General features: G+C 40.8%; 1 long non-coding RNA gene across 1 annotated transcript in view; it reads left to right on the top strand.

Moving 5' to 3' along the window:
* The window catches only part of LOC125963700 (uncharacterized), a 54,801-nt gene that overhangs the window by 23,668 nt on the left and 3,785 nt on the right, over positions 1 to 27,348 (top strand). Inside the window, exon 5 of the long non-coding RNA XR_007476066.1 lies at positions 24,710 to 24,760. This is a non-coding gene — a long non-coding RNA (uncharacterized LOC125963700). The remainder of the gene's footprint in view (positions 1 to 24,709; positions 24,761 to 27,348) is intronic.

Below are 27,348 nucleotides of genomic sequence, written 5' to 3'. Positions count from 1 at the left end.
GGAACTAGATCCCGCATGCCTCAACTAAAGATCCTGAGTGCTCCAACGAAGATCCCACATGGCACAACTAAGACCTGGAGCAGCCAAGTAAATAAATAAATAAATAAAACTATCAAAACTCTTATGTTGAAAACCTAATACCCAAGTTGATGGTATTAGGAGGTAGAGTCTTTAGGCTCTAGCAGAAGAAGGTGATTAGGTCATGAGGGGGAGCTCTTGTGAATAAAAGAGCTCTATAAAAACCTTTATAGGGACTTCCCTGGTGGTCCAGTGGGTAAGACTCCATGCTCCCAGTGCAGGGGGCCTGGGTCTGATCCCTGGTCGGGGAACTAGATCCCGCATGCCGCAACTAAGAAGTCTGCATGCCGCAACTTAAAAGATCCCACATGCCACAACTGAGACACAGTGCAGCCTAAATAAATAAATAAATACTTTAAAAAAAAAAAAAGCTTTATAAAAGAGACTTCACAGAGCTCTCTAGCCCCTTCCACCATGGGAGGACACAGTGAGAAACCAGCGTCTGCAACCCAGAAGAGGGTCTTCACCAGATCCCAGCCATGCTGGCACCCTGATCTTGGACTTTCAGCCTCCAGAACTGTGAGAAATAAATTTCTGTTGTTTATAAGCCACCCAGTCTATGGTATTTTTTTACAGCAGCACAAATGGGCTAAGACAATCACTGTCTGATGTTCTAAATATATGTAGAGGAAATATATAAGACAACAGAGTGCTGGAAGTTCAAGAAATGCAATAAGGCAAGTAATGAAAATAAAAGGCATTCCAATTGGAAAGGAATACATAAAACTGTCCCACTGGGGCTTCATTGGTGGGGCAGTGGTTGAGAGTCCGCCTGCCGATGCAGGGGACACGGGTTCGTGCCCCAGTCCGGGAAGATTCCACATGCCGCAGAGCGGCTGGGCCCGTGAGCCATGGCTGCTGAGCCTGTGCGTCTGGAGCCTGTGCTCTGCAAAGGGGGAGGCCACAACAGTGAGAGGTCCGTGTACCACAAAAAAAAAAAAAACTGTCCCACTGGAGATGACATGATTGTCTATATAGAAAAACCAAAGAATCTCCAAAAAAAAAAAAATCTAAGAAGCAATATGTGAGGTCATCAAGGTTTCAGGATACAAGAAAACCATAAAAAAATCAACTGCATTTTTATATACTAGCAATAAACATATGGACACTGAAATTAAAATACAATACCATTTAAACCACTCAAAAAAAAAAAAAGAAATACTTGGGTGTAAATCTAGCATTTTATCCTATGAAACACAAAAGATTTTAATTTTGATAAAGTCTAATTATTATATATTTTTTCTTTTGTTGCTTGTGCTTTTGGTGTGATATCTAGGCAAGCATTGCCTAATCCAAGATCACAAACACCAACTGAATTGCAAAAAGCAAATCAATGGAAGAAAGAGTCTTTTCAACAAATGGCGTTGGCGTAACTAGACCATCCATAGGTAGAAAAATGAGCCTTGACCTAAGTTTCACATCACATAAAGAATTAACATAGGGCTTCCCTGGTGGCACAGTGGTTGAGAGTTCTCCTGCCAATGCAGGGGACGTGGGTTCGTGCCCCGATCTGGGAAGATCCCACATGCCATGGAGCAGCTGGGCCCGTGAGCCATGGCCGCTGAGCCTGCGCGTCCGGAGCCTGTGCTCCGCAACGGGAGAGGCCACAACAGTGAGAGGCCCGCGTACCACAAAAAAAAAAAAAAAAAAAAGAATTAACATAAAGTATATCATGGACTCAAATGTAAATTGGTTTTTTAAAAAATACTTATTTATTATTTATTTATTTATTTTGGCTTTGCTGGGTCTTAGTTACGGCATGCGTGCAGGATCTAGTTCTCCCAACCAGGGATTGAACCTGGGCCCCCTGCATTGGGAGTGCAGAGTCTTACCCACTGGACCACCAGGGAAGTCCCTCAAATGTAAATTGTAAAACTATACAACTTTTAGGAAAAAATATTGCTGACAATCTTTGGGATATAAAATAAAGCAAAGAGTTTTTAGACTTTAAACCAAAATTGTTATCCATAAAATAAACTTAAATTTTACTTCATCAAAATGAAAAACTTTTGCTCTATGAAAGACCCTGTTAAGAGGATGAAAAGACAAGCTGCAGACTGTAAGAAAATACTTACAAACCATATATCCGACAAATACAAGTACCCAGACGATAGAAAAAATTCTCAAAACCCACCAGTAGCCTTTTGTCTTGTTGCATCCATGAAAACAAGATGTGTCGGCAGCAGTTCTACTGGAGTTACATGTGAAAATTCAGCCAAGATTCTCACTGTTGCTGCTGGGCTCCCTAAACCTGCACGGTTTGATCTGGAAATATCATGTGTCCCACCAGTGTCTACATCAGTACACAAAGGATATGGACTTCATCAACCTGGAATAAACAATCTTCCTTGAATGGATCATTCTAAACATCTACCAGTCAAAAGAAAAAATGCTAGCTCTTCCTACAACAACAACAAACTCCACAGTAAAAAGCAAACAATCCAAATAGCAAACAATCCACGGACAAAAGACATGAAGAGACATTTCAACCAAGAAGTCACACAGATGGCAAATGAACACATGAAACAATGTCCAACATCACTAGCCATTAAGGAAGTGCAAACTAAAATCACAATGAAGTACTACCTCACCCCACTCACACTGCTGAAATAAAAACTACAGACAGTATGTACCAAGTGTTATTGACAGTTTGGATTACTCATACATTGCTGCTGGGAAAGCAAAATGGTATAGCCACTTTCAACAACAATCTGGCAGTTTCTTCAAAAACTAAAATATGTGGGACTTCCCTGGTGGTCCAGTGGTTAGGACTCCACACTTCCGATGCAAGGGGCGCGGGTTTGATCCCTGGTCAGGGAACTAAGATCCCACATGCCGTGCAGTCATAAAAAAAAAAAACTAAATATGTAATTGCCATACGACCCAGCAGTTTCACTCCTGGGCATTTATCCCAGAGAAGTAAAGACTTAATGTTCACATAAAAACCTGAACACAAATGTTTATAGCAGCTTTATTCATAACATTAAAAAAATTGGAAACCACCCAGATGTCTGTCAACAGGTGAATGGTTGAACAAACTGTGGTAGATCCAAACCATGGAACACTACTCAGCAAGAGGGAACTACTGATGCATACAACAACCTGGATGAATCTCCAGAGAACTATGCTGTGTGAAAAAGACCAATCCAAAAGGCTGCATACGATGTACAGTAGTTATATTTATATAACCTCATTGAAATGATGAAATTATAGAAACGGAGAACAGATTCCTGCTTATCAGGGTAGGGGTGGGAGAGAAATGGGGGTGGCTATAAAAGAGCAACATGAGGGATCTTTCCTCATGTTGGAAATGTTCTGTATCTTGACTGTATCAGTGTCAATATCTGGGTTTTGATATTGTGCTATAGTTTTGCAAGATGTTACCATTGGGCCAGATGGGTAAAGGATATATGGGATCTCTTTGTATTATGCCTTACAACTGATGCAACTCTACAATTATCTCAAAATAAAAGCCTAATTTAAAAATAACTTGCCTATATTCTTCAAAAGCTGTCAATGTCATGAAATACGAAGAAAGACTCAGGAATTGTTCCAGAATGAAGACTAAAAAGACATGATAACAAATGCTACACACATTTTTAGATTTTCTTTTGCTATTAAAGATATTACTAAGACAACTGGCAAAATTTGAACAAAGTCTTTAGCTTATAAAATAGTACTATACTACGCTCATCTCCTGATTTTGTTAAATGCACTCTGGTTATATGAGAGAATTTCTTGTTTGTTTTTAGGTAATATACACTGAAGTATTCAGGAGTAAAGAGATGTCATGTCTGCAACTTGACATGGTTCAGAAAAAAAGAGAGCGAAAGAGAAGGATAAAGCAAGTATAGGTAAATGTTAACATTTGGAAAATCTGGATGAAGGATATCTAGAATTCTTTGTACTACTCTTGCAACTTTTCTATAATCTGAAATTATGTCAAAATAAAAAAACATTCAAACCAAAAAATATAAGCTGTGGTATAAACATAGAATGAAATGCTGTTCTTCAACAAAAAGCAACAAATTACATAGGACAACGTGTATAAATCTCAAAAACGTTACACTGAATGAAAGAAGCCTTACACAAAAGAGCACATGATAGGGCTTCCCTGGTGGCGCAGTGGTTAAGAATCTGCCTGCCAGTGCAGGGAACACGGGCTCGAGCCCGGGTCTGGGAAGATCCCACATGCCGCAGAGCAACTAAGCCCATGTGCCACAACTACTGAGCCTGCGCTCTAGAGCCCGTGAGCCACAACTACTGAACCTGCATGCCACAACTACTGAAGCCCACACACCTAGAGCCTGTACTCAGCAACAAGAGAAGCCACCAGAATGAGAAGCCTGTGTACCACAACAAAGAGTAGCCCCCGCTCACCGCAACTAGAGAAAGCCTGTGTGCAGCAATGAAGACCCAATGCGGCCAAAATAAATAAATAAATAAAATAAATTCATTTAAAAAAAAAAAGAGCACATGTTGTATGATATGTTTCCATGAAGTTCTAGAATAGGCAAAACTAATCTCTGATGGAAAAAACAGAACAGAAGTTGCTTCTGGAAGGTGGAGGCAATGTTTCTGAGAAGGTGTATGAAGGAACTTTCTGGACTAATGCTCTGGATCTTCTGAATCTTGATAGAGGATTTTGGTTGCATAGTTGTGCATATTTGCTGTAACTCATCAAATGGTACATTTATGATTGTACATTTCATGGTATGTAAATTTTACCTAAACATAAATAAATAACCAAATGCTGAACACTGCTTAATATTATGTATGTTCAAGTGTTTGGGGTGAAGTGTTCTGTTGTCTTTAACTTACTCTGAAAACCATCAAAATATAAAGTGGCGGGCTTCCCTGGTGGCGCAGTGGTTAAGAATCCGCCTGCCAATGCAGGGGACACAGGTTTGAGCCCTGGTTTGTGAAGATCGCACATGCTGCGAAGCAACTAAGCCTGTGCGCCACAACTACTGAGCCTGTGCTCTAGAGCCTGCGAGCCACAACCACTGAGTCCGCATGCCACAACTACTGAAGCCCACACACCTAGAGCCCGTTCTCTGCAACAAGAGAAGCCACCGCAGTGAGAAGCCGGCACTCCACAATGAAGGGTAGCCCCCGCTGACTGCAACTAGAGAAAGCCCATGTGCAGCAATGAAGACCCAATGCAGCCAAAAATAAATAAATAAATAATTTATTTATTTATTTTTTAAAAAAGAGAAGGATTTGCCTGCCAATGTAGGGGACACGGGTTTGAGCCCTGGTCTGGGCAGATCTCACATGCCATGGAGCAACTAAGTCCACATGCCACAATTACTGAGCCTGCACTCTAGAGCCGTGAGCCACAACTACTGAGCCCATGTGCCACAACTACTGAAGCCCATGTGCCTACAGCCCGTGCTCCGCAACAAAGACACAACGCAGCCAAAAAAAAAAAATATATATATATATATACACATACATATATATATATATAAGGTGGCAGTTGTAGAATCTAGGTGGTGGATGTAGTATTCATTGTAAAATAACTTTTGTGTATGTTTGATTTTTTGTTTGTTTGTTTGTTTGATATTTTTATAGTAAGATACTATTACAGGAGAAGGGGGAGCGAGAGAATGGTCATTTCCCAGGTCTCAGGTGAGTTCCTGGGATGGGCCACCAAGTGAGGGTGTGCTTGACTTCACATAGGAAAGAATTCAAGAGCGAGCCAGAGTAAAGTGAAAGCAAGTTTATTTAGAGAGATACACATTCCATAGGCAGAATGTGGTCCCTCTCAGAAGGTGAGAGTGGGCCCTGGGGTATGGGGTTGTTAGTTTTTATGAGCTGGGTAATTTCATACAGTAACGAGTGGGAGGATTATTTTAACTATTTTGGGGAAGGGGCAGGGATTTCCAGCAATTGGGCCACCGCCCACTTTTTGGCCTTTTATGGTCAGCCTTGGAACTGTCATGGCACCTGTGGGTGAGTCATTTACCATGCTAATATATTACAGTGAACTTATAATGAGTCTCAAGGTCTACTGGAAGTCAAATCTGCCATCTTGGACCTAGTTGGTTCTAACCAGTTTTTGTCATATTCTCAGCAGCTGTGTCATTCTTTTAACTGTTGTGTCCTGCCCCCTTCCTTCCTGTCTCTATACCAGGAAAAAAAAGTCACTAGAATAAAAGAGTACATATTCAGAAATTGTTACCAAACAGAAGTTTGTGTTACACAGTGAGGCCAAACAAACTGTCCAAACTGAGTTTGGAGCAGAGAAAAGTTTATTGCAGGGCCAAGCAAGGAGAATGGTTGGCTCAGGCCCCCAAAACCTAAACGCCTCCAGTGGTTTTCAGGGAGGAGTTTTTATAGGCAAAATTTGAGGTGAGGGCTGCAGGGTGTGTGTGACTTTCTTCTGATTGGTTAGTGGTGAGGTAACAAGGCGGTGTTCCAGGAATCTTGTGCTCAGCCTGAAGTTACCATCCTCCACCTGGGTGGGGGCCTTAGTTGCTGCAGAACTCAAAGATATTGTTAGGTATATTCGTTTGGGAGGAACCACGACCTTGCCCCATCATGTACTATTGTTTCTTGACTGCTCCTCCTTTGTTTCTGCATCCCTTCACTTCCATGATTAGCAATTGTTTGAATCTGCCCTTTGGAACTCAGGGAAAGTCTAGGGGGCTGAAGCCTATTTCCAACAAGAAATGGGGAACACAGAGAGGATTTATACCCAGGAGGGCCCCATGGGGTCCTGCTCAGTTTCAGGTTTTTGAAAAATTCTAGGATTCAATTACATACAAATAATGAAAATAATTTAACTCTGTCACTAGGCCACAATTTTGATGAATTGCTACATAATTTTAATCATAAGAAGGGCTCCAGATGTGACCTTGTTAACTCAGACCGGTAAGTTTCATTTTTCAAACTTAGCATTGATTTCTCAAGCTCTTTTCAAATTTTCACTCCTCCGTGAAACTCTTTTTGATTCCCCCATCTCTCTTGTTAACTCCAGTCAAATTGGATCTATACCTCTCTTATGCAAAAGTCCCATTCTTACATGAACTTCTTCCTGCTTGTTCCAGCCCATCCTGGACATTTGTAGGCACTGAGAGCCTGCTACTTGCAGACTTTGCCCCACCAGCCCCAAACTAATGAGGACCTTGCCTGGCACAATTTCTGTTCCTTTTCCTCCAATAGGGATGTGTCTTCTGCCCTCGGCCTTGTGTGAACAGTCTTGGATGTCTGCAGGAACACTGAATTGAGTCTTCCTGTTTACTCCTCCAATGTGCAGTCTAGACAAAGACTTCTGGCCTAGGTCCCTGGTTCTCACTCCAGTTTCCTGCCAGGGTTGCAGCCTGCCCCTGGAGCATATTTCTCAGCCAAAGCTCTGACCCCTTACACAGTTTCAAACTATCATTTCTTGCAGTATTGCTTACACTGACTTATATGATTCTCTCTTTTCTACTTGTTGGCCAGTATCTGCACTGATAAGAAATCCTGCAACCATGTCCTGACCCCTCACTTTGGGATCTTCAGAGATCAACCCCAAAATTATGTTCTTTGGACTCAATGATGGGGCTTCATCCCAGCACCCCCTGCTTGATCCTGATCTCCCCCTTCTTAGATCCTTACTAGAAGGTCCCAGCATGTGAATGAGAGCTGTGTTATTACAACAATTATTTCCACACATCTTATTTTTCCAATTATAAGAGCCTTTAACGTAAAAGCTATGTCTAATTTCTCACAATACTTAGCACATTTTTTGCATAGAGTAAATAAATCACAGACTGGCCAAAATATATAACAAATTAGACGGTTCCGAGAATATTTTCATCAATTGCTTGGGAAAAAAATTCTCACCCCGAGTCAAACTGGACACCTAGGTATGTCCAAATACATTCTGTGCTTTCTGGGCTTGCACCTACTTTATTTGTGTGTGTGTGCTGCTCTGTGCGGCATGTGGAATCCTAGCTCCCCAACCAGGGATCAAACCCGCGACCCCTGCAGTGGAAGCACAGAGTCTTAACCACTGGACTGCCAGGGAAGTCCTACACCTTTTTTTAAAAATTTTTTTATTTTTTTCTTTTATTTTTGGTTGCGTTGGGTCTCCATTGCTGCGAGCTGGCTTTCTCTAGTTGTGTCAAGCAGGGGCTACTCTTCATTGCAATGCACGGGCTTCTCATTGTGGTGGCTGCTCTGTTTGTGGAGCACGGGCTCTAGAGTGCAGGCTCAGTAGTTGTAGCACATGGGTTTAGTTGCTCCGTGGTATGTAGGATCTTCCTGGACCAGGGATCAAACCCGTGTCCCCTGCACTGGCAGGTGGATTCTTAACCACTGTGCCACCAGGGGAGTCCCTACACCTACTTTTTAACTACATGTATTCTCAGGATTCACCCTAAACTCACTGAGGAGCAATCTCTGAGGGTAAAATCACAGTGTTTGTTGTATGGGTAGGGGCTTCACACACAGTTTTACAGAGCAAATTATTACAGGGGCTCAGATGCTAGCACTAAATCACCTACTCCAGAGCCCCCTCATTTTAGGGTACCACCTGGGGAGCTTTTCAAAGGCAAATTCCTTAAGCCCAGTTCTGAAAACTGGAAGGGCTTGACAGGAGGCCCAGAAATCTGTATGATAAATCAGCACACAGTGGTTGTGATGCTGGCAGTGCTGGGACAGACTGTGAAAAACACAGACTTGAGAAATTATCTTTTCACCAGTAGAAATTCCTGTCATTCCCTCTTGGCTGGCGTCATCACAAGGAATGCTTTCCCTTGTGTCATTTGGTCCATCTGAGAGTCTCACCTCTAAAATCTGATACACATTCCCTTAACTCCCCAGTGTGACCACCTGCCAAATCCCCTCTCTGATATAGCATCAAATCCCATTCCACTGTACCAGCCTGCCATCTCCTACAACCTGTTCATCATTCATTCATTCGCTCCCTCTTTATTCATCAAACATATCAAATATTGACCATGTACCAGACAACTGGCCTACAAAGTTGAGCAAGACCTGGTTCTTGCTTAAAGATTGCCGCTTGAGGAAGACAGACCCCAAAACCAATCAGTATGACTCAATGCAGTGAGTGCAAAGATAGTGATAAGCATGGGGAGCTAAGTGACACTCCTAACTCAATTTGGGGTGGTGGTGGGGGAGGACATCAGAGTTCTCCTGAAGGACAGAATACCTGAGTAGGAGTTGTCAGTTCTCCCTCTTCCTCAGGGAAATCACTTTAGAAAACCGACTATATCACCCTCACTCAAGAACTACCTCAGTTCTCTCAACCCAGATAAAGAGACTTACCAGCCTGAAAAACATTAGCAAATCAGCCATCATAAACATCCTAAGTGTAGAACAGAACAGCTGCAATTCCAGTCCTGAGGTCTCTCTGGAACATACTCTACAATGACTTAAGAATTCCTTCTCAGAATGTAATGAAATGGGGAACTAAGAATACATACTTGACATTATACACTTCCTTCCAGGTTTTAACACTACCTGCAAGAGACATGAATTTTTTTTTCAGTACACACTGCTCTTTTTCGAATTCAAAAAGTATTACTATGTGTTCGTTACTGAAAATTGGATAAAGAGCTTAAAAAAAAAAAAATCAGCCATAATCCCACAACACAGAGATGACCACTGATAGTGTTTGGGTGCATTTTCTTCCCATCTTGTTTTACTATAGATTTTCAAAAACAAATTTAATTTGCAATGCTGATTATTGCTTTCTAAAACATAATGTAGTATGAGTATTTTTCCACATTATTAAAAATTCTTCATAAGCCTTTTAACAGATGCATCATGTAGATTTACCATAATTAATTTAACTCTTCTTATAATGCCTAAGCTATTTCTAAATTTTTCATAATTAAAAATAATGCTGTGGTTAACACATGTGTCTACATTTCAGTTTTTTTTAAAAATTTATTTATTTTAATTTATTTATTTTTGGCTGTGGTGGGTCTTCATTGCTGCACGCGGGCTTTCTCTAGTAGCCAGCGGGGGCTACTCTTCGTTGCGGTGCGCGGGCTTCTCATTGGGGTAGCTTCTCTTATTGTGGAGCACGGGCTCTAGGCGCGCTGGCTTCAGTAGTTGTGGCATGTGGGCTCAGTAGTTGTGGCTCGCAGGCTCTAGAGCACAGGCTCACTAGTTGTGGCACACGGGCTTAGTTGCTCCGCGGCATGTGGGATTTTCCTGGACCAGGGCTCAAACCTGTGTCCCCTGCATTGGCAGGTGGATTCTTAACCACTGCGCCACCAGGGAAGCCCTACATTTCAGTTTAAATGCTTAGATTTGATTTTTTAAAGTAGAATTACAGAACCAAAGGGCTCAAACATCTTTATACCTCATATTATTGTTGACTTCTCAAATTAAAAATTTTAGATATAATTTATATATAAAATTCACCCTTTTACAATGTATAATTCAATGGGTTTTAGTATAGTCACAAGGTTGTGCAATCATCACCACTATTTAAATCCTGAACATTTTCATCACCCGCAAAAGAAACCCTGTGTCCATAAGCAGTCACTTCTGATTCTTCTTCCCCATGAGCCCCTGGCAAACACTAATCCACTTTTTGTCTCTGTGGATCTACCTATTCATTGATTCAACAAACATTCACAGAGTACCTCTTATAGGCCACACAATCTTCTAGATACAAAAGATGTGTAGGACTTCTATGGGATGAAGTATTAACCTCTTTAGAGAGGTGTTAAAGAAAACGTAAATAGAGAGGTATGCCAAATTCATGGTTTAGAATTTATTATTTAGTAACAAAGTCAGTTCTCCCTAAAGCAATTTGTAGATTCAATGCAATCCCAATCAACACTCTTAAAAGTTTTGTGGCACTTACAATCTTAACATTTTTATGGATATACAAAAGGCCAAAAAGAGCAAAGATTCTTTTGAAGAAGAACAAGAATGAGTTGTTTTGGAATACCAAGATCTATTATAAAGCTATAATAATTAAGACAGTGTGTTATTGACATAAGACAGACAAATCCCCGATAAACTGAAGAGAGAACTCAGCAACAGACATTGACATTGGATGCACAGAGTATATCAACACTGGATATCTGATAGTGGGAATAATGCGCCTTACCAATAAATGGTGCCAAATAATAAGGAATCTGTATTAAAAAAACCAGTAAAATTGGATCCATACCTCATATTATATTTAAAAGTCAATCCCAGGAGCTTCTCTGGTGGCACAGTGATTAAGAATCTGCCTGCCAATGCAGGGGACACGGGTTCAAGCCCTGGTCCGGGAAGATCCCACATGCCGCGGAGCAACTAAGCCCGTGCGCCACAACTACTGAGCCTGCGCTCTAGAGCCTGCAAGCCACAACTACTGAGCCTGCATGCTACAACTACTGAAGCCCACACACCTAGAGCCCGTGCTCCGCAACAAGAGAAGCCACAGTGAGAAGCCAGAGCACCGCAAGGAAGAGTAGCCCCCCACTCACTGCAACTAGAGAAAGCCCATGCGCAGCAATGAAGACCCAAAGCAGCCAAAAATAAATAAATAAAATAAATAAATTTTTTTAATTATGAAAAAAATAATAAAATTAAATTAAAAGTGAATCCGGGTGTATTATAGACCTAAATGTGAGTGGCAAAACCAAAAGGATATAACAATGGAAATATCTTCAGAAAGTTGGAGTAAAAACGTTCTTAAGACAAAAAAGCACTAACTGAAAGAAAACAGTGATATACTGGACATCATCAAAGTTAAAAACTTCTGTTCATCAAAGGATACATTGATAAGCGAAAAAGGAAACAACAGAGTAGGAGAAAAATGGGCAAAAGATCTGAACAGGCATAAAAAAATTCCTAGTCAATTAGTATGTATAGCAGTGTTCAATCTCATTAGTATTTAGGGAAATGCAAATTAAAGCCACAATGAGCTATAACCATTTACTTTCCATATTATGTTACCTAAAATTCAAAAACTTCTACCTAGAGTCAGTAAGGATGTGGCACATTTGGAACTCTTGTACGCTGTTGGTAGGTATGTAAAACCATTTTGAAAAACAGTAGGCATGCCTAGTAAAGTTGAAAACACATAACTAGCAATTCCACTCCTGGAGAAATTCATGCACATTTGCACCAGGCTACATATACAAGGAAACTCATAGTAACACTGTTTGTGACAACCAAATATGGGAACATTGATAGTGGTGATGAATTGTACCACATTTCCTTTTCAAAGAACTATATGTCTTTCCCCACCATGTGACTTGTCATGCCTCCTGGGGGAGGCGTATACATACCACCTAATTAGCTTTTGATTTGTCCATAACATATGCTTTGGCCAATAGACTGTGGGCAGAGTAGACATAATATATATTATATCCATGAGTTTCTGTCAGAGCTATTGCTTCTACCTCTTCCACAAAAAGTCATGTCCCAGAGTTTGCTTCTTTACTCTGTGTCCTGGAATGAGAAAACACATGGAAAAGAACCAAAGCTGATACAATTTACAAGTATCAAGAGCAAGAAACAAATGTTTGTTACTGTAAGCCAGTGAGATTAAAGAGTTGTTTACTGCAGCAAAACTAATACACAAAAATGGGATAGATAAATTGTGGTATATACCAAAAATGGGATACCATATAGCAATGAAAATGAGACATACACACACACAATATATAACAACAAAATAATTTTGAATAAAAAGAAGCCAGATACATGGGAGTTTCCTGGTGGTCTAGTGGTTAGGATTCAGTGCTTTCAGTGCCGTGGCTGGAGTTCAATCCCTGAGATCCCACAAGCCGCATGGCACGGACAAAGAAAGCCATATACAAAAGAATATATCCAGTATGATTCCATGTATATAAAGTTCAAAAACAGGCAAAGCTACTCGTCTGCTGGAGAATTCATAGGCAGATGGTGACACTGTAAAGAAAAGCAAGGACATGATTCCCATAAAAGTCAGAATAATGGTTATCTCTGGGGGTGGGGAAGTAGAAGGGGGTTGTGATGGAAAATGATACAAGGTAAGGTTCTATGTTACTGGCAATGCTTTAGTTCTCGAACTGGGTGTTCATTTTAGAGTTTTCTTTAAACAATGCATTTTCATTATATACATGTCTATGAATATTTCACAACAAAAAAAAAAGTTTTAAAAAATTCCCTGTCATTGCTCATTTGTTCCTCTAAGCCTTTGAAAGTTTCCAGTTACCACTCTCACCTGGAAATCACTATAAATTAATCTCGTAATTGAGATTTCACAAGATGCTAGCTCAAAATGCTTTACTGATAGTCCAATCTAGAATATCTAATACTTCTCTTCTTCTCTTGTTCCTGGAATTTAAAATCCAAAAACCCCCCAGAAAACCACTCACGCCAATCTGGCAAGGTCCACTATTTATGATTTATCATTGCTGTTGATTAGTCAGAATTCCTTCATCCTTTAGAGGCTTACACAGTTTTTCTTTTTAAATATTTATTCCACTATTTTATTTAAGGTTGAGATCAGAGTTGCATGATGATTTCCAGGAACATTTTTTGAAATTCATGTATTTATTCCTCATTCTTCCCTAATTCCTATTACTTATTCAGCGCCTGCAATACAGATGGAGATGAATGAAAATAAAATGATATATTGTTGAGATTTTAGAAAAATTACAACAAAGAGAATATTTAACCCATGCCATATGAGAAGCACTATTAATGGGCAATGCTTTGATTTCCATGGTTTTTTGTTTTGTTTTGTTTTGTTTTTTGCGCTACGCGGGCCTCTCACTGTTGTGGCCTCCCCCTTTGCAGAGCACAGGCTCCGGACGCGCAGGCTCAGCGGCCATGGCTCACGGGCCCAGCAGCTCCGTGGCATGCGGGATCCTCCCGGACCGGGGCACGAACCCGCGTCCCCTGCATTGGCAGGCGGACTCTCAACCACTGTGCCACCAGGGAAGCCCTCCATGTTGTTTTTTAAACATTTGCAATGAGTCATACGACAGTACTGCTCTTTGCAGTTCATCGTGACTGGGCCTTTTCTCCCCTTTAATGAAGGGAGATTTTCAATGTACATTCAGCTTTTCGGTCATCTGCTTGACTTTAATTTTCTAATTCCTCCTTGGTTATCAAATTTTGTCTAGTTTTATTTATTAGATATCACTCCAAAGACCACTTCCTTTCCTACAGTTACAATTCATTAATATATCATTTTCCAAAACATCCTTGCAAGTTTTCCTCATCTAATTCCAACTGCATCTCTGAAAACAGGTTTGTCTTATACCTCCAGGCATTACATGGGTGGCAGGACACAGATAAGACCACACAAATCCATGCAATGTAATTTTCTGTCTCTGGGAGAAATCACAGATGATTGTGGTAAGCACTACAGTACCCTCTTAGGACATATCTCAAAACCTATGTGGTACACCCCTATATCAGTCAGGATCTAACAGGGAAAGCAGAAAGCACAAATATACAGATAAAATATGATTATCAAAAATTGTAGAGACAGGACTTCCCTGGTGGTCCAGTGGGTAGGACTCCGCGCTCCCAATGCAGGGGGCCTGGGTTCAATCCCTGGTTGGGGAACTAGATCCTGCATGCCGTAACTGACAAGTCCACATGCTGCAACTAAAAAAAAGATCCTGCACGCTGCAACAAAGGATCCTGCATGCCACAACGAAGACCCCACATGCTGCAACTAATACCCGGTGCAGCCTAAATAAATAAATAAATATTAAAAAAAAATTGTGGAGAGGATGGGGACAATATATGCAGAAAAAAATTCTTTTCAGTAACCATAACTTGGTGGTGATAATTACTAGTGATGACTAGTATAACTATTATAACACTTCAGCATGTATAAAGTAGATAAAGCAAAGGAATAGTTATAGGATATTCTAACATCCTCTGTATCTTTCAGAACCAGAATTCTTTATGTGGAAGAGATACAGATATAATATGATTATTAGGATTGTGCTTACTTTTAGAGAGAAGCTAGGGACTGTGATGGAGTTGGGGTGTGTGAAGGATCTTTTGAGATGGTAGGCAAAGTCCTACTGCATGACCTCGGTGGTTTCTACAAAGAGTGTTCACCTTATTTTAGTAAGCTATAAAAACATATATCTCCTAAAAGTAATTACACATCCAAAGTATTAGCTAAAGAAATATTTAAAATAATTTGTGGTTAATGATGCAGTCACTTTGAAAAACAGTTTGGCACTTCCTCAAAAAGTCAAACATTATAGTTACCATATGACCCCACAATTCCACACTTAGGTAATGAAGACATGTCCACACAAAATGTTCATAGCAGTTCCACACAAATGTTCATAGCAGCTTTATTCATAGTAGCCAAAAAGTGGAAACAACCCAAATGTCCATCAACTGATGAATAGACAAATAAAACATGGGATATCTATATAATACAATGTGATACAGCAACAAAAAGGAATGAGGTACTGATACATGCTACAACATGTATGACCCTTGAAAATTTATGCTAAGTGAAAGAAGCCAGCCACAAAATAACACGTGGTGTATGATACCATTTAAATGAAATACTCAGACTGTTGGTTGTTTAGGTCTGGGAGAGGTATGAGGGAGGTGCGGGATAACAACTAATGGGCATGGTATTCCTTTCAGGAAAGAAAAGATGTTCTAAAATTAGATTGTGGTGGTGGTTGCACAACCCTGAGAATATACTAAATAAAACCTGAATTGTATATTTATTTATTTGGCCACACAGCATGAGGGATCCTATAGTTCCCCAAGGATCGAACCTGCGGCCCCTGCAGTGGAAACAGATTCTTAACCACTGGACCGCCAGGGAAGTCCCTGAATTGTATACTATTAAATGGGTGAATTGTATGGTATGTCAATTATATCTTAGTAAAGCTCTTAAAAATAGTTTGTGGTTGATATGTTCACAATGTGTTCGTCAAACCACAGTGAATTATCTTCTGGTTTACATGAATGTTCTTCCTATTTGTCTGCTCCTTCTTGGTATCTATGTGTATCTCTTTCTCCTTACCCTCCTTTTGGAATGTTATTCTCATTCCTTTTCTCTTATACTCCATACTCAAAGCCTTGAAAATATGGTACATGTCCATGACTTCAAAGACCATTTACATAGTGATACATTCCAAATCTCTCTAGCTCAGATCTTTTTCTTGCTCTATATCCACATGTATCCAACTGCCTATTAGATACATCCATTTCAAAATTCCAAATGTATCCTTAATGGGAAACATGTAAAATTCAACTTCCTATGGAATCACTGTTCCTCTAATTGACCTCTCAGTGCAACCTGTCTATAAATGGCACCAACTTTCAAACAGATGTTCAAAACAGAAACCTGGGAATCAACCAAGACTCTTCCTCTTCTTTACCACCCATATTCAATTGGTCTTTTGATTCATTCTACTTACTAAATATCTTTCAAAAATGTATTCCTCTTCAGATTACCAACTTCCATATCCCTGTCAAATGCAAGCATTCAACATCTCCCCCAAATCAATGCAAGAGTTTTTGTACAAGTCTCCCTCATACTATTCTTGCCCCCTTTCAGTCCATCCTCCAATTTAAACCAGGATTATCTAAAATCTACATTTCTGATCATCTTAGTTTCTTTTTTTTTTTTTTTTCATCTTAGTTTCTTATTCATAATTCTTCAATGGTCTCCTTTAGTCTATAGGGTAAAACATAAACTCAACAAGACATATCCTCAGTGCGCTTACATTCCTTTGGGAATTACATTTTCCCCACTGTGGACAGTGTTGCCTGCCTCAGTAGGACGATAAATCAAGGTGCCCTGGATGGGTGGGTTTATGAGATAAAGTCAATTATGCCCTCTCAGAATTTTGAATCCTGAGTCAAATTATGCGGGGATGGAAAAAAAAAAAAAGTACTGGCACTCAAGTCACTCTGACAGAAAGTTGAATAGTTCCTGCTGCCTAGAGTTCTGCAGCTGCCCTTGATCCTAATTCCAAGCCTAGTTCTCCAGCTTTCCCATCAATTCTGTGAGCCACTCATCTTTCCAATAAATCCTTTTTGTTTACATTAGCCAAGTCAGTTTTTTTGCTTATGACCAAAAAACCATAACAGAAACATGGACCCTATTTCCCAGCCTTATCTCTCATAATACACCCTACATGTTTTCCTCTCTTGTAATAGTGAACTCCTTGTAGTTTTCTTAGCCAAAATGCACCCTTCCCTTACCTCTTTCAAAGCCCTTTGACACACAACACAGTTGCAAGGGCAAGTGCTATCTCCTCTCCAAGGCTACTCTGCCTCCTTCATCCCAACCCCCACCAGCAATTCACTGGTACACCTTAAACACAACTATTATTAAGCAAACTATGGATGGCATCCCAACAAGTTACACAATAATGAAGAGAATTTCTTTCTCTTTTCTCCCTCATTCCTGGAACTTGCCATTTTGGCTCTTCTTAAGGAATGTTTCCTTTAGAATGTGTTTCCATTACAAAGCTTTTATTTAAAACATTCAGGGTTTAGCCATCAGGTGCCTTTCAAGTTATAAACAGTAATGCTCTTTGGGGAATTTGAGAACTCCAGAATGTGGAAATATCTCATATAAATCAGAGGGGCTACTGTTGCAATGTGGAGAGATCAGCAGCATTGGGCTTAAGTTACTGGCTCTTCTGGTTTACATTACAATTAAATGCTTTTCATCAACTGCTCCATATCTACCAGTTTACACTCTAGTTCATTGAGGAAAGAGAGGGGAAAATAAAATATTAAAAGTGGATGCCTCTGGGGAAAAGTACTAAGGTCAGGAAAGGATGGGGCAGGGATATTTATTTTTATCATAAGCCTTCTCTATCATTTATTTTATAACCATGGGCATATATTACTGTTTCTTTTAAAATTTGTTTAAATTTTATCTGACTATATTAGCAACACATATTTGCTTATTTTGTCCATTGATATCGTTACCAAATTGTTGCAGGAAGGTGGACCCCTTCCAGGGCCTGAGAGTGGGCTCTCGTCTAACACTCGGAAATGAATTGTCCGAGGAGACACAGGTGCTGACAAAGCAAGAGACTTTATTGGGAAGGGGCACCCGGGTGGAGAGCAGGAGGGTAAGGGAACCCAAGAGAACTTCTATGACACATGGTCACAGTCTTGGAATTTATGGTAATGGAGTTAGTTTCCGGGTTGTCTCTGGCTGATCATTCGGACTCAGGGTCCTTCCTGGCTCTGCACACATCACTCAACCAAGATGGATTCTAGCGAGAAGGATTCTGGGAGGCTGGTAGGACATATGGACTGGTGTCTCCTCTCTCCTTTTGACCTTTCCCGAATTCTTCGAGTTGGTGGTAGCTTGTTAGTTACGTCTTCCTTACCAGGACCTCCTGTTGTAAGGTAACTCATGTGAGTGGTAATTATTGGGCCTGGCCAAGGCGGGCAGTTTCGGTCAGTGGTTTCCCTAACAAAATTAGTCAACTGGACCTGCACTGGGGTCCTAGCTTGGGCAGAGACCCCCTGTCTCAGCCAGGTGGGTTTTTTTTCTGATTGGAGTCATGCAGCCAACAATGAAACTGAAGCTGAGGCTGGAATAGCACAAGCTTTATTCAGTGGCCAAAGAATGGAGAAGCAAAGAACCTAGTTTGCAAAGCAGCTTCTCAACTCAATTTCTGTGGAGACATCAAATATACAGGAAGGTCGAGTTAAAAAGGAGGGAATTGGAAAGAGTGGGAGGAATATTCATGAGTTATCCCAGAACAGGGGTGTGGTTTGGACCTGGAACTGATGCAACTCTCCTTTTCAGTATGGGCTTCTCTGGTTGTGGTCATGGCAATCGCCAACTGTCATGGCTTTGGTGGATGTGTCATTTAGCATGGTAATGTATTACAATGAGTGTATAATGAGGCTCAAGGTCTACTGGAAGTAAAATCTTCCACCATCTTGGGCCTAGGTGGTTCTAACCAGTTCTCGTTTTTTCTCTTTGCAGCTTCCTCCGAAAACGTTAGTAAGAGTAATTAGTTTCTATTCAAGGGAGGGGCAGGGTTATGATTCTGGGGCTACAGCCTTCGTAACAATATCATTTAACAAAATGTTGCAACTCTAATGATTATTTCCCCCACACCCAGTAGACCAGTGGCTTCCAAATGTTTTTAAAATAAACTTTATTGAGGCATAGTTTATGTACAATAAAGTGCACATACATTTCAATGAGTTTTGACAAATGTATACATTGGTGTAACCACCACCACAATCAAGATATACAACATTCATATCACCTGAAAAAAATTCCCTTGTGCCCTATTGCAGTCAATCCCCAACCCCTTTCCCTAGCCCCAGGCAACCACTCATCTGCTTTCCTGTCACCATAGACTAGTTTTGTTTTCACTAGTTTCATATAATAGAATCATGCAGCATGTACTCTTGCATCTGGCATCTTTTGCTCAGCAAAATTTTTTCAGATTTGTCCATGTTATGTGCATGATAGTTTGTCCTTTTTATTGTTTAGTACTAGTCTGCTGTATGGATATACTGCTTTTGGTTTATCCATTCACGTGTAGCTGGAAATTAGGATTCCAGTTTAGGGCTATTAAGAATAAAGTGGGGACTTCCCTGGTGGCGCAGTGGTTAAGAATCCACCTGCCAACGCAGGGGACACGGGTTCCATCCCTGGTCTGGAAAGATCCCACATGCCGTGGAGCAACTAGGCCCATGCACCACAACTACTGAGCCTGCATGCCAAAACTATTGAAGCTTGCACACCTAGAGCCTGTGCTCCGCAACAAGAGAAGCCACCGCAATGAGAAGCCGGAGCAATTCAATGAAGAGTAGCCCCTGCTCGCCGCAACTAGAGAAAGCCCACGCGCAGCAACGAAGATCCAACGCAGCCAAAAATTAATTAATTAATTAATTAAAAAAAAAAGAATAAAGTCATCGTGAGCATTTGTGTCCAAGTCTTTGTGTAGATATATGCTTTCATTACTCTTGGAATAAATCCCTAGGAGTGGATTGTGGGGGTGGAACTGGCAAACTGTTTTCTATAGTGGTTGTACATTTTATTTTACTTTAAAGGGTGGTTTTTAGTTTCTTTTTTAATTAATTAAAAAAGACCCTGTGCGGCACACAGGGTCTTCGTTCAGGCATGCAGGATCTTTCGTTACGGTGCACGGTCTCTTCGTTGCTGCGCTTGGGCTTCTCTCTAGTTGTGGTGCACAGGTTTTCTCTTCTCTAGTTGTGGCGTATGGGCTCCAGAGTACGTGGACTCTGTAGTTTGCAGAATGCAGGCTCTCTCATTGAGGTGAGCGGGCTCAACAGTTGCAGCGCGCAGGCTTATTTGCCCCGCATCATGTGGGATCTTAGTTCCCTGACCAAGAATCGAACCTGTGTCCCCTGCCTTGGAAGGTGGATTCTTTACCACTGGACCACCAGGGAAGTCCCGCCTGCTTGGATTTTGACTGTGATTGTAATGAATCTATACATCAATTTGGGGATAATTTACATCTTAACAATACTGAGCTTCCCATGGTATATTTCCCATTTATTTACATCTTCTTTAGTTTCTTTCAGAAATATTTTGTAGTTTTCAATACACAAGTCTTGCATGTATTTTATTGAGCATATCCTTAAGGATATCATGTTTTTGGACATTATTGTAAATGATATTTTAAAAAATTTCAGTTACTGATTGACCATTGCTAGTATTTTTTGTATACTCACATTTTTTTATATTGGCAGTATACCCTGTAACATTGCTAAATTCACTTATGGGTTCTAGTAGCTTTTTGTAGATTCCTTAGGATTTTATATGCACATGATCACGTCATGTAAAAATACAATTTTACTTTTAAAACTTCTAATCTATATGCTTTTTCTTTATTTTTTCTGGCTTTATTCCACTAGTTAGTACCTACGGTACAATTTCGAATTGAAGTAGTGAGAGCAATTATCCTTTCTTGTTCTCTGTTATATGGGGGAAACATTCAGACTTTCACCATTATAAGTGTGATGTTAGTAATAGTTTTTTCCCCCAATTTAAAAAAATGTGGGGGCTTCCCTGGTGGCGCAGTGGTTGAGAGTCCGCCTGCCGATGCAGGGGACGCGGGTTCGTGCCGCGGTCCGGGAAGATCCCACGTGCCGCGGAGCGGCTGGGCCCGTGAGCCATGGCCGCTGAGCCTGCGCGTCCGGAGCCTGTGCTCCGCAACGGGAGAGGCCACAGCAGTGAGAGGCCCGCGAAACGCAAAAAAAAAAAAAGAATGAGATGTTAATTTTTTTTTTTTTTTCTGTACGCGGGCCTCTCACTGCTGTGGCCTCTCCCGTTGCGGAGCACAGGCTCCGGACGCGCAGGCTCAGCGGCCATGGCTCACGGGCCCAGCCGCTCCGCGGCACGTGGGATCTTCCCGGACCGCGGCACGAACCCGCGTCCCCTGCATCGGCAGGCGGACTCTCAACCACTGCGCCACCAGGGAAGCCCCTCTCATTCATTTTTAAATGTGCTGTTCACTGGTATTTTTAAAAATAAATTTATTTATTTACATTTTATTTTTGGCTGCATTGGGTCTTTGTTGCAGCGAGCGGGGTCTACGCTTCGTTGCAGTGCATGGGCTTCTCATTGCAGTGGCTTCTCTTGTTGCAGATCACGTACACTAGGCACGTAGGCTTCAGTAGTTGTGGTGTACGGGCTCTAGAGCACAGGCTCAGTAGTTGTGGCGTACGGGCATAGTTGGTCCGCGGCATGTGGGATCTTCCCAGACCAGGTCTCGAACCCATGTCCCCTGCATTGGCAGGCAGATTCTTAACCACTGCGCCACCAGGGAAGTCCTGTGCACTGGTATGAAGTACCTTCATATTGTTGTGCAACCATCAATCTCCAGAATTCTTTCAACTTGCAAAATTGAAACTCTACAAACAATAACTCTCCACTTCTTCTTTCTCCCAGCCCGAGCAACCACCATTCTACTTTCTGTCTCTATAATTTTGATTACTCTAGATACCTCATATTTATTTTTTGTGACTGGCTATTTCATTAACCATAATGTACTCAAGTTTCATCCATGTCATAGCATATTGCAGAATTTCCTTCCTTTTTAAGGCTGAATAACATTCCATTGTATGCATATACCACATTTTGCTTATCCATTCATCTGTTGATGGACACTTGGGTTGCTTCCACCTTTTGGCTATTGTTAATAATACTGTTATGAACATGGGAAACAAATATCTCTTCAACACTCTGTTTTCAGTTCGTTTGGGTATATATCCAGAAGCGGAACTGCTGGATAATATGGTAATTGTTTTCAATTTTTTGAGGAACACCACGCTGTTTTCCATAGTAGGTGCACCATTTTACATTCCCACCAACAGTGTACAAGTGTTTCAATTTGTCCACAACCTTTCAAACATTTATTTTCTGTTTTTTGATAGTAGCCATCCTAACGGGTGTGAGGTGGTATCTCATTGTAGTTTTGATTTGCATTTCTCTAATGATTAGTGATGTTGAGCATCTTTTCATTTGCTGATTGGCCATTTGTATATCTTCTTTGGAGAAATGTCTATTCAAGTCTGTTGTTTGTTTTTGAATCAGGTTGTTTGGCTTTTTGTTGCTGAATTTTAGGAGTTCTCTATATATTCTGGCTTTGAATCCCTTATCAAATACATGATTTGCAAACATATTCTCCCATTCTGTGGGTTGTCTTTTTATGCTTTTTTTTTTTTGGCTGAGCAGCATGTGAGATCTTAGTTCCCCAACCATGACTCTCGAACACGTTTGCCCTGCAGTCCTGTAGTGGAAGTGCGGCGTCCTAACCACTGGACCACCAGCGAATTCCCTTTACTCTTTTAATATTGTCTTTTCGTGCACAAATTTTTACAATTTTCACAAAATCCAGTTTGTCTATTTTTTCTTTTTTGGCTCGTGACTTTGGTGTCAGTAGTAGGTTTTTTAAAAAAGAACTTTATTAAGTAGAGTAAGTCCCCTGCTAATCCTAGTTTGCTGACAGTTTTTTTGTTTTACCATGAATGGATGTAAAATTTTGTCAAAAAAATTTTTTCAGTAGCTACTGAGATAATCACATGGTCTTTCTCCTTTATTCTGTTAATTCGATGTATTACATTTTCACATTAAACCACACTTGCATTCCTGGGATAAACTCCATTTGGTCATGATGTATTATTATTTTTATATATTTCTGGATTATATTGCCAACATTTTGTTACTGTTGCAACTTTAATGTCTATGTTCCTAAGATATATTTATCTGTAGTTTTCTTTTCTTGCAATTTTGTTGTCTGCTTTTGGTATATGGTAATGCTGGCCTCATAAAATGAGTTGGGAAGTGACCCTTCCTTTTTTTTTTCCTGGAAGGATTAGTATTATTGCTTCCTTAGATAGAAATTCACCAGAAAAGCTATCTGGGAACAAAGTTTGTTTTAGGGAAGGTTTTAAATTATGAATTCAATGCATTTAGTTGATTTTGGACTATTCAGGTTTTCTATTTCTTCTTGAATCAGTTTTGGTATTTTGTGTTTTTCAATGAATTTGTCCACTACAACTAAGTTTTTCAATTTGTGGGCATAGAATTGTTCACAGTAGTCCCTTGTTATCCTTTTTTTTTAAAAAAATATTATTATTTATTTTTGGCTGCGTTGGGTCTTTGTTGCTGCACGTGGGCTTTCTCTAGTTGCGGTGGGTGGGGGCTACTCTTCATTGCGGTGCTCAGGCTTCTCATTGTGGTGGCTTCTCTTGTTGTGGAGCACAGGCTCTAGGTGCACCAGGTTCAGTAGTTGTGACACAAGGGCTCAGTAGCTGTGGCTCGCAGGCTCTAGAGCACAGGCTCAGTAGTTGTGGCGCACGGGCTTAGCTGCTCCATGGCATGTGGGATCCTCCCGAACCAGGGCTCGAACCCATGTCCCTTGCATTGGCAGGCGGATTCTTATCCACTGCGCCACCAGGGAAGTCCCTATCTTTTTAATATATATATATACAGGATCTGTAATAGTAATCTTTCATTTCTGATATTGGTAATTTGTGCCTTTTTTAAAAAAAATCTTGGTCAGTATGGGTAAAAGTTTAACAATTTTACTGATCTTACAGGTTTTGGTTTTATTGATTTTTTCTCTCCACTTTTTTTTTTTTTTTTGCGGTACGCGGGCCTCTCACTGTTGTGGCCTCTCCCGTTGCGGAGCACAGCGGCCATGGCTCATGGGCCCAGCTGCTCCACAGCATGTGGGATCTTCCCGGACCAGGGCACGAACCCGTGTCCCCTGCATCGGCAGGCGGACTCTCAACCACTGTGCCACCAGGGAAGCCCTCTCCACTTTTAATTTTATTGATTTCTATTCTTTTTAAAAAATTTTTATTTATATATTTATTTAGGGCTGTGTTGGGTCTTCGTTTCTGTGCAAGGGCTTTCTCTAGTTGCGGCAAGTGGGGGCCACTCTTCCTCGCGGTGCGTGGGCCTCTCACTATCGCGGCCTCTCTTGTTGCGGAGCACAGGCTCCAGACGCGCAGGCTCAGTAATTGTGGCTGACGGGCCTAGTTGCTCTGCGGCATGTGGGATCTTCCCAGACCAGGGCTCGAACCCGTGTCCCCTGCATTGGCAGGCAGATTCTCAACCACTGCACTACCAGGGAAGCCCGTTGATTTCTATTCTTATCATTATTTGTTTCATCCTACTTAGCCCAAGTTTAATTTATTCTTCCTTTTCTAGCTTAAGATGGAAGCTGAGATCACTGGTTTTAGATCTTTCTTGTTTTATTGTGTAAGTATTTAAAGATGCAAGTTTCCTTCTATGCTTATCTTGAGCTGCTTTTTACTGCAACCAATAGTAAAAGTACACATACTCTAGCATACAACAGAGAAAAAAAAGTTTCACAAAATGATACTTTTCTTTACTATGTATAATGCACTGATATTCTCTATTCTATTCCATTGTTTAAGAAATGCTGTTCATGACTGACTAAACTGAAGCATAGTTTCGACATTTTTTTTGACATTTTTTATTTGCAATATATATATTAAGATTGGGTTGCTAATTATGCCCTGATTACAATTTGACAGCTTTTCCTGTTTAAGGAGATCTACTAAATTATAGAGTTACAGGCTCAACTCCTGTTGAGTATGTGGAATAGAATGTATTAAATTTTGTCTTAGGGTAAACCTAGCAATTTAGCTAAGATTCTTTCTCATTTCGTATAACAATAAATATCATTTTCTATGACATCCCTGATGAGAGTTCCAAGACATTTCAAAGATGTCTTTCATCATGAGTATATAGACTTTGGTTTTATTTTAGGGTTTATATGATTAAAATATTTTACCCATAATAATGTCCTTACTTAGAGATCAGGGACATTTATCAGAATTCAAATATTCCCAGTATGTATGTTTTCATTAATCTTCATGGTATCTAATGCAGGTAAGTTACCAAAAACGACAGGAAACCTTTCAGGTTTATGGATAAAGAAGTTAGAATTTTGAAAGTCAAAAACATGCAATGCCTCTCAAGAAAAAAATCTAATGCTCTCAATGGTGCATCATTACTACAAAAATTGGAGTGGCAATATAATTGGTTAACACTTTTGAAAAGTAACTTAGCAAGAGCTGTAAAAAACAAAACCAAGAAAACCTCTTTGACCTACTTCTGGAATTTCATTCTGACAAAATGATTCAAAACATGGAAAATGCAGGAAATAAGGAATGGAAACACCCTGAATATACCAAAACAGAGCTAAGTAAACCATGGTGTATCCGCTTAGAAATATTATGTAGTCATAAAAGTCTTGGGAATTCCCTGGCGGTCCAGTGGTTGGGACTCTGCGCTTTCACTGCTGAGGGCCCAGGTTTGATCCCTGGTAGGAAACTAAGATCCCACAAGCCGTGCAGAAAAAAAAAAAAATCTTGGTACTTCCCTAGTGGTACAGTGGTTAAGAACCACCTGCCAATGCAGGGGACACGGGTTCGATCGCTGGTCCTGGTCCGGGAAGATCCCACATACCACGGAGCAACTAAGGCCGTGTGCCACAACTACTGAGCCTGCGCTCTAGAGCCCGTGAGCCACAGCTACTGAGCCTGCACACCACAACTACTGAAGCCCACACGCCTAGAGCTCCACAACAAGAGAAGCCACCTCCTGCACACCGCAAGGAAGAGTAGCCCCTGCTCGCTGCAACTAGAGAAAGCCCACGCGCACCAATGAAGACCCAACGCAGCCAAAAATAAATTAAAAAAATCTTTACAAAGGGTGTATAACAGCATAGGAAAACATTCATAAAGTAGAGTGTATATATATAACTATGTAGAGGGTAAAATCTATGCATAAACACTGACATTAACAAAAATATTACCTGATTTTTCTGTTGGGCTAGAGAAATGAGTAATTTTTTTCTTATTTTCCTCTATTTTCCAAATTCTATTTGATAGCATATTAATTTAAAAATGAAACATCTGTTTAAAATGTTGGTTGTTAGGATTATAAAATGGAGAAATACTTGATATAAAAAACACAATAAATGTATTTACGGTATGGTTGTGATGGTGTGTGTGTAGAGAGAGAGAGAATGAGAGAGGAAAAATTGAAAGAAAAGTGCCAAAATGCTAGGAAGGGTTGTATAATGTAGGATGATAGTTGAGTATTTTTTTCTCATTATTTTCTAAATTTTTCTGTAAGGTATTTATTTATTTATTTATTATTATTATTATTTTTTTTGCGGTATGCGGGCCTCTCACTGCTGTGGCCTCTCCCGTTGCGGAGCACAGGCTCCGGACGCGCAGGTTCAGCGGCCATGGCTCACGGGCCTAGCCGCTCCATGGCATGTGGGATCTTCCCGGACCGGGGCAGGAATCCGTGTCCCCTGCATCGGCAGGCGGACTCTCAACCACTGCGCCACCAGGGAAGCCCTGTAAGGTATTTATTGATGTCACCTTTATAGTAAATGCCTTTTTGATAAGTACATCTGGCTAATCACCCTCAGCTCCCCAAGTATGCACCAAGCCTTATCTTGGCTTGCTGCTGTGACTTGCCTTGTGTCAAAACAACGACAGGGCTATAGTGTATTAAAATTCTTTTTTTTTTTTTTGGCTGCGTTGGGTCTTCGTTGCCGTGCATGAGCTTTCTCTAGTTGTGGCGAGCCGGGGCTACTCTTCATTGGGGTGCACAGACTTCTCATTGTGGTGGCTTCTCTTGTTGCAGAGCACAGGCTCTAGGTGCATGGGCTTCAGTAGTTGTGGCACGTGGGCTCTAGTGTGTGCGGGCTTCAGTAGTTGCAGTGCACGGGCTTAGTTGCTCCACGGCATGTGGGATCTTCCCAGACCAGGGATCGAACCCATGTCCCCTGCATTGGCAGGTGG

This window comes from Orcinus orca, chromosome 2 (assembly GCF_937001465.1).
Source record: "Orcinus orca chromosome 2, mOrcOrc1.1, whole genome shotgun sequence".
NCBI lineage: Eukaryota > Metazoa > Chordata > Mammalia > Artiodactyla > Delphinidae > Orcinus > Orcinus orca.
The sequence above is the reverse complement of the archived record's forward strand: the minus strand, read 5'-3'. Positions and strand labels throughout refer to the sequence as shown.